General features: G+C 38.1%; 1 long non-coding RNA gene and 1 pseudogene across 1 annotated transcript; one reads left to right on the top strand and one right to left on the bottom strand.

The window, feature by feature from the left end:
• The window catches only part of LOC142636520 (protein MLN51 homolog), a 29,393-nt pseudogene extending 14,377 nt beyond the window's left edge, over positions 1-15,016 (bottom strand).
• On the top strand, positions 19-619 carry LOC142633761 (uncharacterized). Its single transcript, XR_012843960.1, has 4 exons — positions 19-37; positions 148-242; positions 326-374; positions 499-619. It is a non-coding gene; the product is annotated as an uncharacterized LOC142633761 (long non-coding RNA).
• Positions 15,017-15,324: the final 308 nt, after the last annotated feature.

Raw genomic sequence — 15,324 nt, 5'->3', positions numbered from 1 at the left:
GGAAAGGGATACATCTCCATTGGAAGCTCCTCGCAAGGTTTTTGCTTGCCCTTGGCTTTGATGAACTTTAAAGTTACATCTCCATTTCAAAAATATTTGATTGCTTGGTTGTGTTGGACATTTTCATGTATATTTTTTATAATTTAGATCCTAAGGGACGAGGAAGGTAAAAAGCTTGGTTTGAAAGCTAGCGAAAAGAGCTCTGGGCAGAAGACAATGATGTCAAGATGTCTGATGCAGAGGTACACAACCTATCCATACAAACACCCAAACATGTATCTCTTTCTCATTACAAAATTATCTCATGTCTCTTTTTGGCACACAGGGATCATCAAATAGAAGTGGTGAACCATCTATAGCTACATTTGAAGAAGGTATCAACCTAAAATGTCCATGTTAGCTGAAATTAGGGAGTCTACTATAGATTTCATGTGAGTTTTTGGAAGTCCAGTGCATGTGGTCCCTCTTTTTCACTGTTTGACTGATACTAAAATGCAGGTGTTCCATCCGATAGCGGAACACAAATGACTGGAATTTATGATTTGGTTGCTGTGCTGACCCACAAGGGTAGGAGTGCTGATTCAGGACATTATGTTGCTTGGGTCAAGCAAGAAAGTGGTCAGTTTTCTAGACTTGACTATTTAGTACTTCCATGTACTTACTACCTCATGTGCATAGGATGTTGGGATGTCTACACTAGATAACCTAAAGAATTACAAAAAATGTGAACTACAATCGATGAAATCTACAATAGAAAGAGTATTAAGGATATAGAACATAGAAAAAGTGAACATAGGCTGTTAGGAACTGCTAGCTATGTGGGGATCATCATAGTTGTATATGGTTTTTAAATTTAGTGGCAGGAGACAGGAGCCAGTAGGTTAGGAACTTATCTAGATTGCCCTACGTTGCCTCAACTGATGGTCGTAAAGAAGACTTTTCCTACCGCAAATGCTTGGATAGCTTCATCAAGGGAAAGTATCCAGATGTTGCTGAAACATTCAAGAGAAGAACAATACTCCAGAGGAAACTGAGAATGAAAATAGGCAGTAAGTCCAAGGAGGGGGGGGGGTTCTAATTTATGTTAATTGTAAATCTTTTAGCTTGCCTCCCTCATCATGTAAGTAGTTACAAACAATTCCCGTCATCTACTATTCTGATTTGTATATGTACTGGGCAGATGTTTTTAGTTTACTTCCAGCTCGTCCACAACAAAATCAAAACTGAAGCGTGCTTCCATCTCAGTTGCTCATTTTTCATACAAGAGCGGATCTTATTTACCCTGTAGTTAGCTTATTTGGTAGTTTGTAACCTATACTGTGTGTATAACTTACTAATAAAAAAAGAAGAGAGATATGTGGGTTGAATTAGCATTAGTTTAGATAAATTCTTTGTTGGGCTGTATTGGTTTCTTAAACTATAGTTTTGCCACTGCCAGTGCTTTAAGTGGAATACATAATTCTCAACTTTTTTTGTTTTGACTCAGGTTGGCATCAATGTTCCTATCCCAGTTCCTTTGCCGTTCTTCTCATTTACTGGCTGTAAGGCATCTTTTGCAGGCGATCTCAATTTCTATGGTAAAATATCTTCCTTCCTTTGATCTGTAACTACATTTTTTTTTCTTTCACTGTAGTGGTTACTTGTATTTAATTGATTTTTTTATTATTTAATTTTCAGGCAAGGCTGGTGTTAATTTTTTCACCCAAATCAAAATAGTCACTCAGCAATGGAAGGATTTGCCAAGCGGCACTGGAGCTAATTCGGCAATGCCAACTTCTAAAGTGTAATAATTTATGTTAATACTTAAGAGTTTCTATTCCAGAACTTATTGTGAACTGTCCAATAAATTAATAACAAGATGGTCTTTCTTCTAAAGCTTGTGCTCAGTGGTGAAATCATATAACTTTTTCAAGGGAGACCATGGTTGTATATTGATGTTAAAATTTTTGAAGTTAATCACTTGTCTGAATAATAATAAATTTTTGACAATTTAAGGTCTATTGACAAGGCAATAAAATTCAAAAGCAAATTTTAACCATCATGTTTGATTAGCAAACTTGATAGAAATAACAAGCCAAACCAAATTGATTTTTTTGTTCTCTTCCTCTTTTTTATTAAGAAATCACATTGCCTAATATTAGGATTTGTTCGTAATTGCAAGTTATCTCATATATTCGCTGCCAAACGACAAGAGAAATTCGACATATACAATTTCAAGTTCTTGGAACTCGAAAATTATCGATGCAACTACAACTCTAAAGTGGTGGTTTTTAAAAGTTTTGTTCAGATCCATTTGCACAATTGATTACCTACATGACCAGAGTGTCCCATTCCATCTGTTGCCTATAATGCGAGTGCAATAATTTCTGGATTATGTTGTATTTTAGTGGACTATATTTAAGTTCAATCAAGACATCCTCTGCTTTAGCCAAGAGAGAGAAAGAGTCTCTATGATTGAATTCAGGAAAATAATTTCAATACAAGAGGTCAGTAATGCGAAGAAGCTTGCGTGTAAATTGCACACTTCCCTCAGTCCCTGTAGCAACCAGGCTACCCCCACAGAAATAAGAAAAAAACAATGTCCATATTTGTAACCGTATGGGCTTCCTCTTCTGTAATACTTAAACTGAAACTAGTTGGGCAGATTGAAAACTGAAGGCACCTATTGGATACTAGGACCATCCTTTTTAATTATTTTACTCTTTTTCCCAATTGATCCGTTTGATTTCCTTTCAGAACTGTTCTTTGTGAGAGAAGGTGCTTTTTCCAATATGGAGAGTTGACCATCTGAATCCTTCCAAGGAAGCAGCCCTGGTGAAGCTGATGGCATTTTTGAGACTATATTTATCTTCAGTGATTATAATTTATTGGATAGTTCACAATAAGTTCTGGAATTAGATGTGTTGCAACGTGGTGTTGATTAGAAAATGACTTGTGGCCATGAAGCTACAAGGTATCCAGTTTTCTCATCCTCATAAGCCTTGTCAGAGTCAGAATCATACTGTTCCGCCCTGCTCCCACAATGGATGTCAAAATATATTGGTCCAAGATACAGTGAACTCTCTTATTTGTATGCTTAATAGGGACATTTCCCAGACAGAGAGGTCAGAAAGTGAAGATGTCAGTGGATTGGTCGAAGAATGGCCTTCTAAGAAAGACATAGGCCATATGTTTGAGTTTATAGCATGTTATGTTGCATGTGAAAGAGCTAATGTCTCAAAAAGTGTCCTGAGTTAGATTTTAGAATACTTGACATCACAAAATAATTTTCCAACTATTGTTTCCTCTCATCACATAACTTCAACAAGAAGGGAGAAGCAGGTGCTTGCCCTTCTAGATTTTATATGGTTTGTGGTTTGAAATTTTGTTCAATTGCTGATCTCACTTTTTTTTTAGTTTGCTTAAAACAAGTGAGGGAAAGGGGGATTCAAATCTAGGTTCTCCTCGTAAAAGAGACCGAGCATATTCATTGAGCCACAAAGCTCTTGGTTGATAATCTCACATTTGGTTAAATTTCCATGATGACATCAATGAGTTATCTGCGGGGTGTTTGGGTTATAGAGACTAGTTACAAAGATTTTATTTTTTACTTTTATAATTTGTAAACTCCTTATATAGTATAAATTGCCTTAACTGGCCTGCAATGGTTTTTCTTTTGGAGATGTTTTTTCTACTTTATCATTTGGTGCATTGCCAATTTGTGGTTAATAATCATAATCTTGCGGAAGACAAAATTGAGATAAATTGATAATTAATCAATAATTTCGGTGGATTTTCAACTAAAGGATCTAAAAATATTTCAACCATGAATTTAAAATATGGGATAAATATTGCCACCAGTCATTTCAAATCAATTGTTGTCAAATAGGGAAGTTTATTGATATGCTAAGGTTAAAATTTGTATCTTATTTAAAGTTTACAAGAAAAAGAAAAAGAAAAAAAAGAAACAAAAGCAGAGAGTTAAGGTGTGACGTGTAGGAAATTATTTGATTTGAGAAAAAAAGCTCGGTGGTTTAGTTGTTTCAAATGTTAGATCTGTTCAGTGGGGCTCATGGAACCTTTGGAAGTGGAATGCCAAAGGATGATCAGAGTCTTTGATGACAATGGAGATGGACGAATTGATTTCAAAGAATTTGTCAAAGAATTTAAATAATGACATTCAGTATTACTTTAGACACGGAATATTGAGTTTAGACCATAATTTTCACCAAGCACTTATAATTCTTGCAAACACTAATACAAGTACATCTTTTCATAACATACCAACAACGAACAACAGGGAAAAAATGAGCAAGTGATTTCCTATAAACTTAGCCAAAAGTAATGAACAATTCATCTTTAGATTTGCAAAAGGTGCACGTACAATAGGATCATTTGCCCTCACGATCAACAACAGATCAGTTTGCACAAAACGTGTAGACATCAACAACAACGTTGAATGTTCGTAGGTAGAAATTTTTGGAAGTCATCATTGCTTGAATCTGAGAAGTCTGAAATGTCACTTTCATCATCTAACACAGTAATTTCATTAATAGACTTCATGGCTCACTCTTGCGCCTTCCCCTTTAGATGCTTCCTAGCTTTTTGGACTGCATGAAAACGGTCTAACCGCCTTTGCATTTGATTGTTCTCTTGTTCAAGGCGAGCAAGTATGTTGGTAGGCTCATCTCTAGGTAACTCGGCTGAGCGTGCCTTAGGAACTCGTAACCCGTGCCATCGACAATACACCTCCAACTCACACCTCTTCTCGTATAGGGTTGACCATGGTGGTTCTGCTACGGTGAACTCCATTGCGGTGGTATCTGTACTTAGTTTTGTAGGTTTGCCGACCATGATGTGGCCAACGCTTCCAAGACTCTTGTACGTGTATATTGGCATATTAACGAAATCTCTCTTCTTTCCAACCAATTTCCCTCCATAGTGGTCTGTGTATGTTTGTAGTTGTTGATCTGCTGGAACTTGTGATAATTCATTTGTTGAAGTAGATTGAAACTTGTTTCTACGTGTACGAGATGATGTTGAGGCGTTGCGACTCATAGCTTACTCAACCTATAAAGTTAGTGGTGTAGGAATAAGAAAAGAATTGTGGTACATTTATAACCTCATTCCACTGTGTATTCAATAATAAAATTTAACATATTCAGGCTTTTCATGTCAATACAGGCTGGAAAACCACGATACGAATTTTTTGTTCAAATGTTCCCAATGTCATAGTGAGATTCTCTTATTCTGGGCAGTAGTTGCAGTGTACTGCCATGACTATTCAGCTAAACAGTATTCATGTGAAGAGTATTTAGCATGCTTGTGTTTCATCTGACATGAACTTGACAAGACAATACCGAGTTGTGTTAAATGCATCATAAACTTTTCAGGGGTCTTCTGCATCCTTCAAAACAGTGCATTGCAAAATGATGCAGATATGTGTATTGACGTGAGTGTGAATGATATGACTAGATAGGGTTCAACAGTGCCGAGCTATTGAGCAGCACATGTAGCACTATGAATATCAGTGTAGCAATGGTGGACAGCTGACCCCCAAACTCGAGAATTTGTTTTAATAAATTTAGATTTTGAATAAAGGCTCTCAACCTAAACTTGTTGTCTCCAATTATATATGTAAGTACACAAAGATGGATCGAAACTGACCAAAATGGAACAAAGTGGACTGAATGGACCAAATTAGACCAAATTAGACCAAATCAGACCGAATGAGACCAAATTAGACCAAATCAGACCAAATCAGACCAAATCAGACCAACTACGACCAAATAAGACCAAATCAGACCAAATCAGACCAAGTTAGACCAAATAAGACCAAATTAGACCAAATCAGACCAAATCAGACCAAATTAGACCAAATTAGACCAAATGGACCGATTTTATTTTCCACTATAACTCGAGTATTAAAGAATCGAGATACCAAAGGAACTCGAGTTTCTAAAACTCGATTTTCACTGGGCAAATTTTTTTCCCCAACAGCATGCTCTGTTTTAGGCAGAGAGGCATGCCCTGTTTCAAAAAAATTTGCCCAGTGGAACTCGAGTTTCTAAAACTCGATTTTCACTGGGCAAATTTTTTTCCCCAACAGCATGCTCTGTTTCAGGCAGAGAGGCATGCCCTGTTTCAAAAAAATTAAAAAAATTTGCCCAGTGGAACTCGAGTTTCTAAAACTCGATTTTCACTGGGCAAATTTTTTTCCCCAACAGCATGCTCTGTTTCAGGCAGAGAGGCAGAGAGGCATGCCCTGTTTCAAAAAAATTTGCCCAGTGGAACTCGAGTCTCTAAAACTTGATTTTCACTGGGCAATTTTTTTTTTCCCAGGAGAAGCATGCTCTGTTTCAGGCAGAGAGCAATGCTCTATTTCAGTGAATATAGCCCAAGGAACTCGAGTCTCTAAAACTCAATTTTCACTGGGCAATTTTTTTTTTCCCAGCAGAAAATGCTCTGTTTCAGGCATTGTTTTACAATGTAAATGCACTCAAATCACAACAAAAGTCATTCTCAATATATCACCATTCTAAACATGTCCAACCACGCTTAATTTGCAATTCTAACCATACTACTTAAATCACAATCTTCATAGAGGTACATTAGATAGAGAATTACAAGTACATTCAACAACAATCAAAAAGTTCACATAGAGCCAATACAACGTAGTCACTTTTCCTAAGATCAGCGGTCCGCATGACAAAAACGTCGTCCATGGAAGGATGCCTGAAAAACGTAGAGTATTTACGTTAGGAGACAAGATAGTAAACATTAGGTAAACATCGAATGAACAACAATTATTTAACCGATGCATAAATTTTTTCCAACCTACCTAGTGTGGAACATGGCCGCTTGTGGAAGCACCGCGGGACTGCGGACATTTTCTGCGGTTATGCCCGGAAGCATGACACAGTCCACATGTCTGCTTCGGTTGACTCTCTATCAAATCTGCGTCCTCCCTCCGCCATCCCGGTTCTTGATCCTTATTCCTTACTCCATCCATCTCATTCCTTATTCGTGACTTCACCGGTCGACCTTTGGCCCGCAACAATGCCGGATTAGGCAACCACTTTGGCCCCATGGGATCCCTCCATAATGACTGTGACTTAGGAACCACAAATGCATGCTCATAAGTGTTAAGGGCATGGTTCAAACCATAACATGGGTGAATATACGTGGTCGAATCAATATGTAAATAGTCACATACTCTAATTGCATGTGAACACGGGATCCCTATATTTTCCCATTTCCCACAACTGCATGTTTTTTCCCGTAACCGAACTTCGTAACTGTGGTTTCCCCCTCCTGCGCTACACATGTTGAGTTGGGTAACTACTTGAAATATCAGCTCTTCATTGCTAAATGGCTTGAGATAGTGTTTCTCAGATTTACGCTTATTTCCATCCCACGTGGATAAGGCATATTCACTCCATTTCTTACCCTCTGACAACTCATAATGGTATTCTTTGTGCCGGTCGTGGAAATATTGAACAAGTTTGTTCCAAGTGAACTCAACCAACGCGGCAATAGGAAGGCCCCGTGCACCTTTCAGCACACCATTGAAACACTCGATATATTGGTTGTCATTGCTCCAAAACGTCTCCCACCATCATATGACTGGGTCCACATGTCCACATCCTCGCTCATTAGGTATGTGTATGGAAGATAATCTTGATTCTTTTCCTTACCATCCCTCCCCGTCACCTTCTTCTTCTTCCTAATGGCCTCAATTTCCACCTGCTTAATGGAGTCCATTATGGTAGCAAATTTAACTACCTGACTAGCATATCCCGCTTTCAACGCCGCCGACTTTAGAGTCGAGTTCGAAAATGGGTGTTGAAGTTGCTAGCAACATGTCGAAGACAATATCTATGAAATACCCCTCGCTTTTCCATCATCCCTTCTAGGCCAGTTTGCAATGGCGTTTTTGATACCGAGATGTCGGTCGAAATTATGCAAATGCCGTCGTCGGGTATCAGGGTGGCCAATCGTTTCTGCGAGGCATCGTAAAAACCACCTCCAACTGGACCCTGACTCACAATCCACAACAGCAAAGGCGAGAGGGAATACCTTATTGTTAGCATCGGTTGCCATTGCGACCAACAACTTTCCCTGATATTTACCATACAGATGGGTCCCATCAATACTGATAACCGGCTTGCAGTATTTGAATCCTGATATGCATGGACCGAAAGACCAAAACACATAATGCAACAATACGGTGTGATCTTCATCGGTGGGTGTGACACGATAGCAAAACTGGGTAGTCGGGTCCTGATCAATATACGCCATTAGCAACTTTTGCAGCCTTTGGTAAGATTCTTCCCAATCTCCAAACATAAGCGCAATTGCCTTTTGTTTCGCATCCCATACCTTGTAGTAAGAAGGCTTATGGCCATTATATTTCGCCTCTATCAGAGATCTGTGATGCTTAATTTGAGTGGTGTGATCCTCAAGTAACTTGTTATGGATTTCTGCTGCAATAAAATTACAACTCATCATTCTACCATCATTTCGCACCCCAGTCGGTATACACGTGTGAGGACCCACATACACGGTGACCATCCATAGATTTTGGAGCTCGGGCTTCATAACTGCGTAGACATACCACTTGCATGACTCATGCACGCATTTCGCACAAAAATTTTTCCTCGTCGACCTAGTGATCTTAAAGTGTTTGTTTTCCTTGAGGGCACAAATTGTTAATACGCGCTTCACCTCCACTTTACTGGCAAAAGTCAACCCTTTGCACAAATTCATCCCCTCTCTCCAAGTAGACACAAATGACATCTCAATATGTGAAGGATCAACCATATTTTCCCAAGTATTTGCAGAGAATGACAACGCAGGAGATGCGTAGGCAGGGATTGTGTTTGTAATGTTTTGGACACTAATAACATTGGCTGCATCAGGTTCACCACCGTCCAATGTCTCATCGTCATCAATGTCCCTCTCAAAGTCCCCAAAGTCCCGAAAGTCCCCTCTCTCAATCATGTCTTCATAGTCATCTTTATCGGCAAAATCTTCACCGTTAATGGCAAGATTCTCATCAACATAGTCGTCATCATCATCGTCATCATCATTGTTAACGGCAATAGTCTCATCAACATAGTCGTCGTCATCATCATCATCATCATCATCTCCATCGGCATGAACATCATCATCCTCTACATGTGTAGAATACTCATATTGAGCATCCGGAAGCGCAACTTGTAAGCTTGTGGTTGTTTGTTGGATATCCTCTTGCCATACTGCACGCGGCTCCAACTGTATGTACAACTCAATGTTACTTACTTCAGCTATACTCTCCAACTTGTCAAACATGATCTTCACATGTTTGTCTTTTTCTATCAGCATATACTTGTAATTAATCCGGTGCTTCATGATTTCATTTGGCATACGATAAGTAATTTGCATGTTGTACGCATCAGGATTCTTACACAACTCTTCCATGACAAATATCTTCAATTCATCAAGGGTTTTCAACCTACGATCAACTTGGGCATAATAGGTTTTCATACCCGGCCCCTCAAATGGCAATCCCTTGTTCGCATTGGGATTCTTAAGCAGACCACCATGGTATATGATTATAACAATATCAGGCATTGTGAACCTGTTCAAGTCAAGTCCTATGTTAGTTAAATCACATAGTCGTAAAGTGAGGGAAAAAAGTAATGCAATCTTACCAATGAACATATTCAAGCCAGGTTATAGAGTGCCCATTAATATCTAAAGGCCAAGACGTAAACCTTCTAATCCTAGTGGATGGAGAGACGGAATTATCTATTACTCCATTATGTGGTGACCTATAATGCCTAAAAGGCATCTGAAAGAACTAGGTGGGTAGAGGAGCATGATTACATACCCATTCACTACATTCATTCGCTACCCATTTCATACCCAAACCAATGATAAATAAAGTCAAAAAAACTTGAAAGATCATGATAAAAATAAAAGCCTAGAAATGATGAATAAAATTTTGATAATTACATACCCATTCCCATTCATTACATTCATTCACTACCCATTTCATACCCAAACCAATGATAAATAAAGTCAAAGAAATTTGTAAGATCATGATAAAAATAAAATGATGAATAAAATTTTGATAACAAAAACTATACAAATAAATACTCAAAAAATTAACACTAACAAAACAAAGTTCTATAATTCACAATATTGATAAATTAACTAAGTTATGTTAACTATCTACAAAATAAATGGTAAAACTCTTTAACCCACACCCATAGACAACATACCCAACTACAATGACAATCAAATTATGCAAACCCTTACCTTAAATATGAATTTGCTGAGAGGGAAGAGCAGTGAGAGTGGACAATGTGGTTTTGTGAGAGTGAGTGGTGTGAGAGAGTGAGTGGTGTGAGAGAGTTATGGGTGAGTGAGAGTTAGTGAGGGTGAGTGAGTGAGAGTTAGTGAGGCTGAGAGCTCTGTTTTAGGTTTTCTTTGTGTGTTGTTACTGAGGGTGAGTTTCTGTGAGAGTTAATGCCACGGGCTGAGTTTTTAAATAAACATGCCTAGAGGAAATCGAGTCTATAAAACTCGAGTTACTATCATAAAACTCGAGTCTCTAAGACTCGAGTTCCATGCGTACAACAAACATAATTTAAAAATAAGATATAGTAAAACTCGAGTTTTATAAACTCGAGTTTAATCCGACTTAAAACGAGTTTTAAAAACTCGAGATCCAGGTGGCATTTTGTCCACCTCAGCAAGCCCAAAGCGAGCATAAAGCGAGTTTTTGAGACTCGATTTATTATGTGAATCTCGAGTTTCAAAAACTCGAGTTGTTATTTTCCTTTATAGTTTCAAACAATGCCTAACTTACAATATTCATGCCATCCACACTGCTAATCTGCACATTCCCCCCCAGATTAAGCAAAACAAAGCAAGTCATCAGATCATTGTAAAATATCAAACTCATGGAAAACATTCTACCAACCTTGAGGCACCCACGGAAGATGTCTGTCCTGAAGGGCGAGCAAAATAAGCACTGTCAACAATATATGGTGAACAGTATGTAACCCCCAAAGCTCCTGCTGCACCTGCCAAAACCGGTAGCCTGAAGAACAAATGATCATTACTAATCCCTTTCAAAATAAATAAATAAAAAAACAAAAGAGACAACAGGACTGATGTAGTAGAGAGGAATTAATTTCTCATTCAAACTTTCACGCCCAAAGCAATTTTAATAGCAGGCAGTCAAGGTCAGAAGAAAAACAAGACAAACTACAGAAGAAAGGAAACTGCACATTTACAGCAAAAGTATTACTAACCATGTCATCTCAGAATTTCCCAAACCAAGTTGTGGTTGAGCAACATAACCAGGGAACGCCATGCCAACAGCAGGAACTCCAACACCACCAGGATGCTGGCCTCCAAATCTCATAACTGCAAGTACAACCAGATAAGAACAAGAATAGATAAATAACTAAAACTCACAAAAGTTTGATAGAAGGGGGAAAACAACAAATACACTCGTATTCCATCAAATTTGCAATAAAATAGAGCTAGATAAACAATTCAAAATACCAAAGCTGTTCCCAAAGACCTAATGAAAAAAAGAAGCATAATACGTAGATAAAATTAATTTGGTTGCTAGTAAAAATTAAACAATTTATTTGTATACTTAACCAAATTAGTGAGAGAGAGAGGAGGGGAGGGGAAGAAGAATATAAATAGCATTAGTTCATTACAAAGCTGCACATGAAGTAAACTTCAAAGACTTGTAAGTGTCCTGTAAATAGCAACCAAAAACTGAGAATTCTGTGCATACAAAGTTTCAGAAATTTTCCCTTATTTGTAATTTTCTTATTAATAATTGAAAGTAAGATCCAAAACCTCACCTGGCAAAAAGGTTGGAGTACCAGGAAAGTTTTGATCTCCATGACCAACTGCCCTGTTCCCAGTAGCTCCCATAACCTGAACCCCACCGTACATAAAAGATCCCCTTCCAGTACCTTGAGTATTGGTTTTTCCCTTTCCAACCAATGCACCTTTATATTTATTTGACTCTGAAGTAGATTCAGCTTCTCCAGATTCATTAGAATTTATTGAAAGAGCTGTTTTGGTGGGGAGGAAGATTGAGAACCACTACCAGGCCACAGGCTTGACTACTGTGCAGGAGGTTTACCTCTACTTTGAGCAGGACCTTTCTGAACAGAATGGAGTTGTGTTGAAGAAGAAACTCTATTGACTTGATTATGAGGTGGGCCCGGTTGATAATTCATTTGTCCTGGGATAGAAAAATCCCTTCCCTGAGCTGTAATTGGAAAAGATTGTGTAGTATTGACTAATGAGGATCCAGAAAGTGGCATTTGCATATTAGTCAAAGGCTTCCCAGCACCAGTGTTGATGGAATCATCAATGTAAAGCTTGTCCATGCCAACAGATTCAGCTATATTCTTCCCCCGCAGCAATGAATTGGTTTGTTGGACAGAAGAACCGTCATCCATCACAAATGGGTGAAGACCTCTGTAGGAAATCCCTGAGTTCAAGCTTGAGAACATTTGTCTCCTATCAGGAACAGGATCAGATTCCACATTTGAGGTGGATGAGAAAGCTCTACCAGAGTTAGTATGGGAAGTACTCTAAGAGGCTTCCCAGATCTGAAACATCAGCAAACAGTACATTTTAAGCCTAACCTAATGAACATAGGGGAATTGTTTTTACTGAAAGCCATTAAGCTCAAGGGTTAAACTCACTGTCTGTTTTAAGTTTGAGGTGACTGACTTCTGTTTCTATAGGTAGGTTCAAAGCGTCTGGGCCCTCTCCCCCTCACACCCTTAGGTGCCTGGCTCTAATTATTATTTTTAAATGCTGCAGACCTATTCCCTCTTAAAAACCCTCGATCAATACTCAACTTTTACCACAGCCTCGATAATGACCCTTGGAATTCTCTGACCCTAAAGTTCTTATAATGTTTATGCATCAGAAAGGCAGGTGAGAGAGCCAAAGAGAGGGAACAGTTAAAACAATAATCATCACACAGATTGCACATCTCTAAAACCATCACCTTGTCATAATGCTTTTCCTACTAATTCATCTCCTCAAACTTGTCATGCCCCCATTTACAATCTTTGGACTCCCAAAACCACCTTCCACCATGTGCCCGCCTAAACAAAGCAAAAATCAGGTTAAAAAAAGATTTGTTTATGAACAATTGACAAGAAAGAAAGGATTATACAGTGGCAACACTAAATTCAATTTTATGCTCAATTGGCTTAGCTGTTTGAGAAAGGTGATTTTTTAAAAAACAATAGTTTTAAAGTTTGCGTTTTTTGGAAAAGCAGTTTTCGACATTCCAATTAAGTTCTTCACAAAAATTGTTAAAAAGTGTTGTTTTTTGTCAGCCCGTCAGGGTGAAGTCTAGTGGTTGCAGACTTGGGATGAACTAAAGTCTCAAACATCCTCGGTTTGATCCACTAAATTTTTTTTTTAAAAACCGTTTTTTTTTTCTGTCACCAGATGCTTGGATAAAATTGGTATTAAATGAAAAGGAGAAGAAATAAAAAGAATATGAATACTTGAGATTTGACAGTAGGTGTGATAGATGAGCAACTATGAGGGCAGCAGAGATGTGAGAGAACAGGTGAGATAAGTGTGAGTAAGGGGAGGGTTTTTGTCTGATATTTTGGTCACCAAGCCAAAACTTGAGGGTAATTTAGGTATTGAGAGCCCAAAAAAGTGCTGTGGAAAAACTTGAGTTGAGGTTTAAAATTGGCATTTTTGAAAAAGCTGCTTGGTATGTGCAGATTCTAAATGCGGTTTTCAACGTTTTTTTTAACAACACAACTCCATCAAAAAATTTAAGATGAACAGACACAGTCTTGAATTTTTTATGAAAACAGGAGTTTGCCCCTAAGAAATAGTGGTGCCAAATGGACACTTCAATACAGAGAAATAATAGATAATAAACCACATGAAATGGAAAGCAACATATAACAAAGAAGAGATCCTTAGGAGGGAGTGAAGTTGAAAATTGCATTGAAACTTTTAAATCCACAATGACAAAAACAAATGTTGCAGCAGGAAAATTTTGCAATAAAAAACAAAATAATAGTGCACGAGAACTGTAGAGTAGAGTCTCACTTTGATCTGTCCATCACCACAGGTTAAAATTCAGCAGAACGGGGAGGAAAGTAGGGCGTGGATTAAGTGGATTTTCAGAAGTATGCCCACGTAATCTAATGCTGAGGAAAAAAAGGACTTTATACTAAAGTACACTGTAAACACAAAGAAGCACCTCAAAAACATAGTCATCACCAAAGGGAAAAGGGAGCGCCTAACTCACCCAGAATATACAACTGAATTAAGTTCATGTCCTACAGTCAAGCTACAATTGCGATTGGTGTTGTTTAGCACTAATGAAAAGTGTGGCACTCAAAATCATCATACTACACCTCATTCATAAATTAATCTACACATAATTCACCTCACAACAAATCTAGCAACATTAAACTCCTAAAGATAATTGTACCCCCTCCTCTTCTTCCTCAATAAGTCCTTCATCTTCCCCTTCCATAATTCCTCTTACTCTAATAATTCTTCTTCGTCATCATCATACTCTACAACCCCGCCCTGACCGTCTGATTCATCAGAATGAATCACTGCCCTCGGATCCACCCTCGTTTTTTCTCTCCCCTCTTCTTCAGCTTCCTCATCATCACTTGCTTCTCTTGTCCGTATTGCCAACGATCGCTTCATATCCTCTGGATCGCTCTCATACTCCAACTCTTCTTCACCCGCCGAAGCCATCAATTCCCCCCTAAAAAAAACCAATACAAAACCCTAAACTCCCAAACTTTCTCGAGAACCAAATGCCAATCCAGAGACAAAAATTCCACTCAATCAAGCCCCCAAATGAATTATAGTAATAATGGTAGCACCATAGATATGAGAGTAGTTTCTACATTCATTTCAAAGATCTGCTTTTCCTAAAAAACTATAAACTGCCTTGAATTTCACTCATATAGTAATTTAGGATTCATATATGGAGCACTAATGCTTAGCAAATGTATAACCAGTACCTGTTTCATTCTCCAAGCATCAGACAAGTTTTTCTGATTCTCTGCATGAGAGAGAGATGATCAACAATAAATAAAAAAGAGGCAAGTAACAGTGTTAGAACCAGAAAAAATAAATAAATAAAAACATAATCAAAAGTTTTGATTTCCCTCGTGGTAGCACCAGCTGTCAACAAAGGTTTAATAAAGAACAGAGCAAATCAGAACAACAACAAAAATGAAAGACAATCAAGTGTTACGAGAAAAACAGGCAGTAGAAAAATGAAGAACAAAATCTACCTGTCCAAAG

The sequence above is a fragment of the Castanea sativa genome, chromosome 5 (assembly GCF_040712315.1).
Source record: "Castanea sativa cultivar Marrone di Chiusa Pesio chromosome 5, ASM4071231v1".
Classification (NCBI taxonomy): domain Eukaryota; kingdom Viridiplantae; phylum Streptophyta; class Magnoliopsida; order Fagales; family Fagaceae; genus Castanea; species Castanea sativa.
This window is presented reverse-complemented; position numbering and strand designations above follow the sequence as displayed.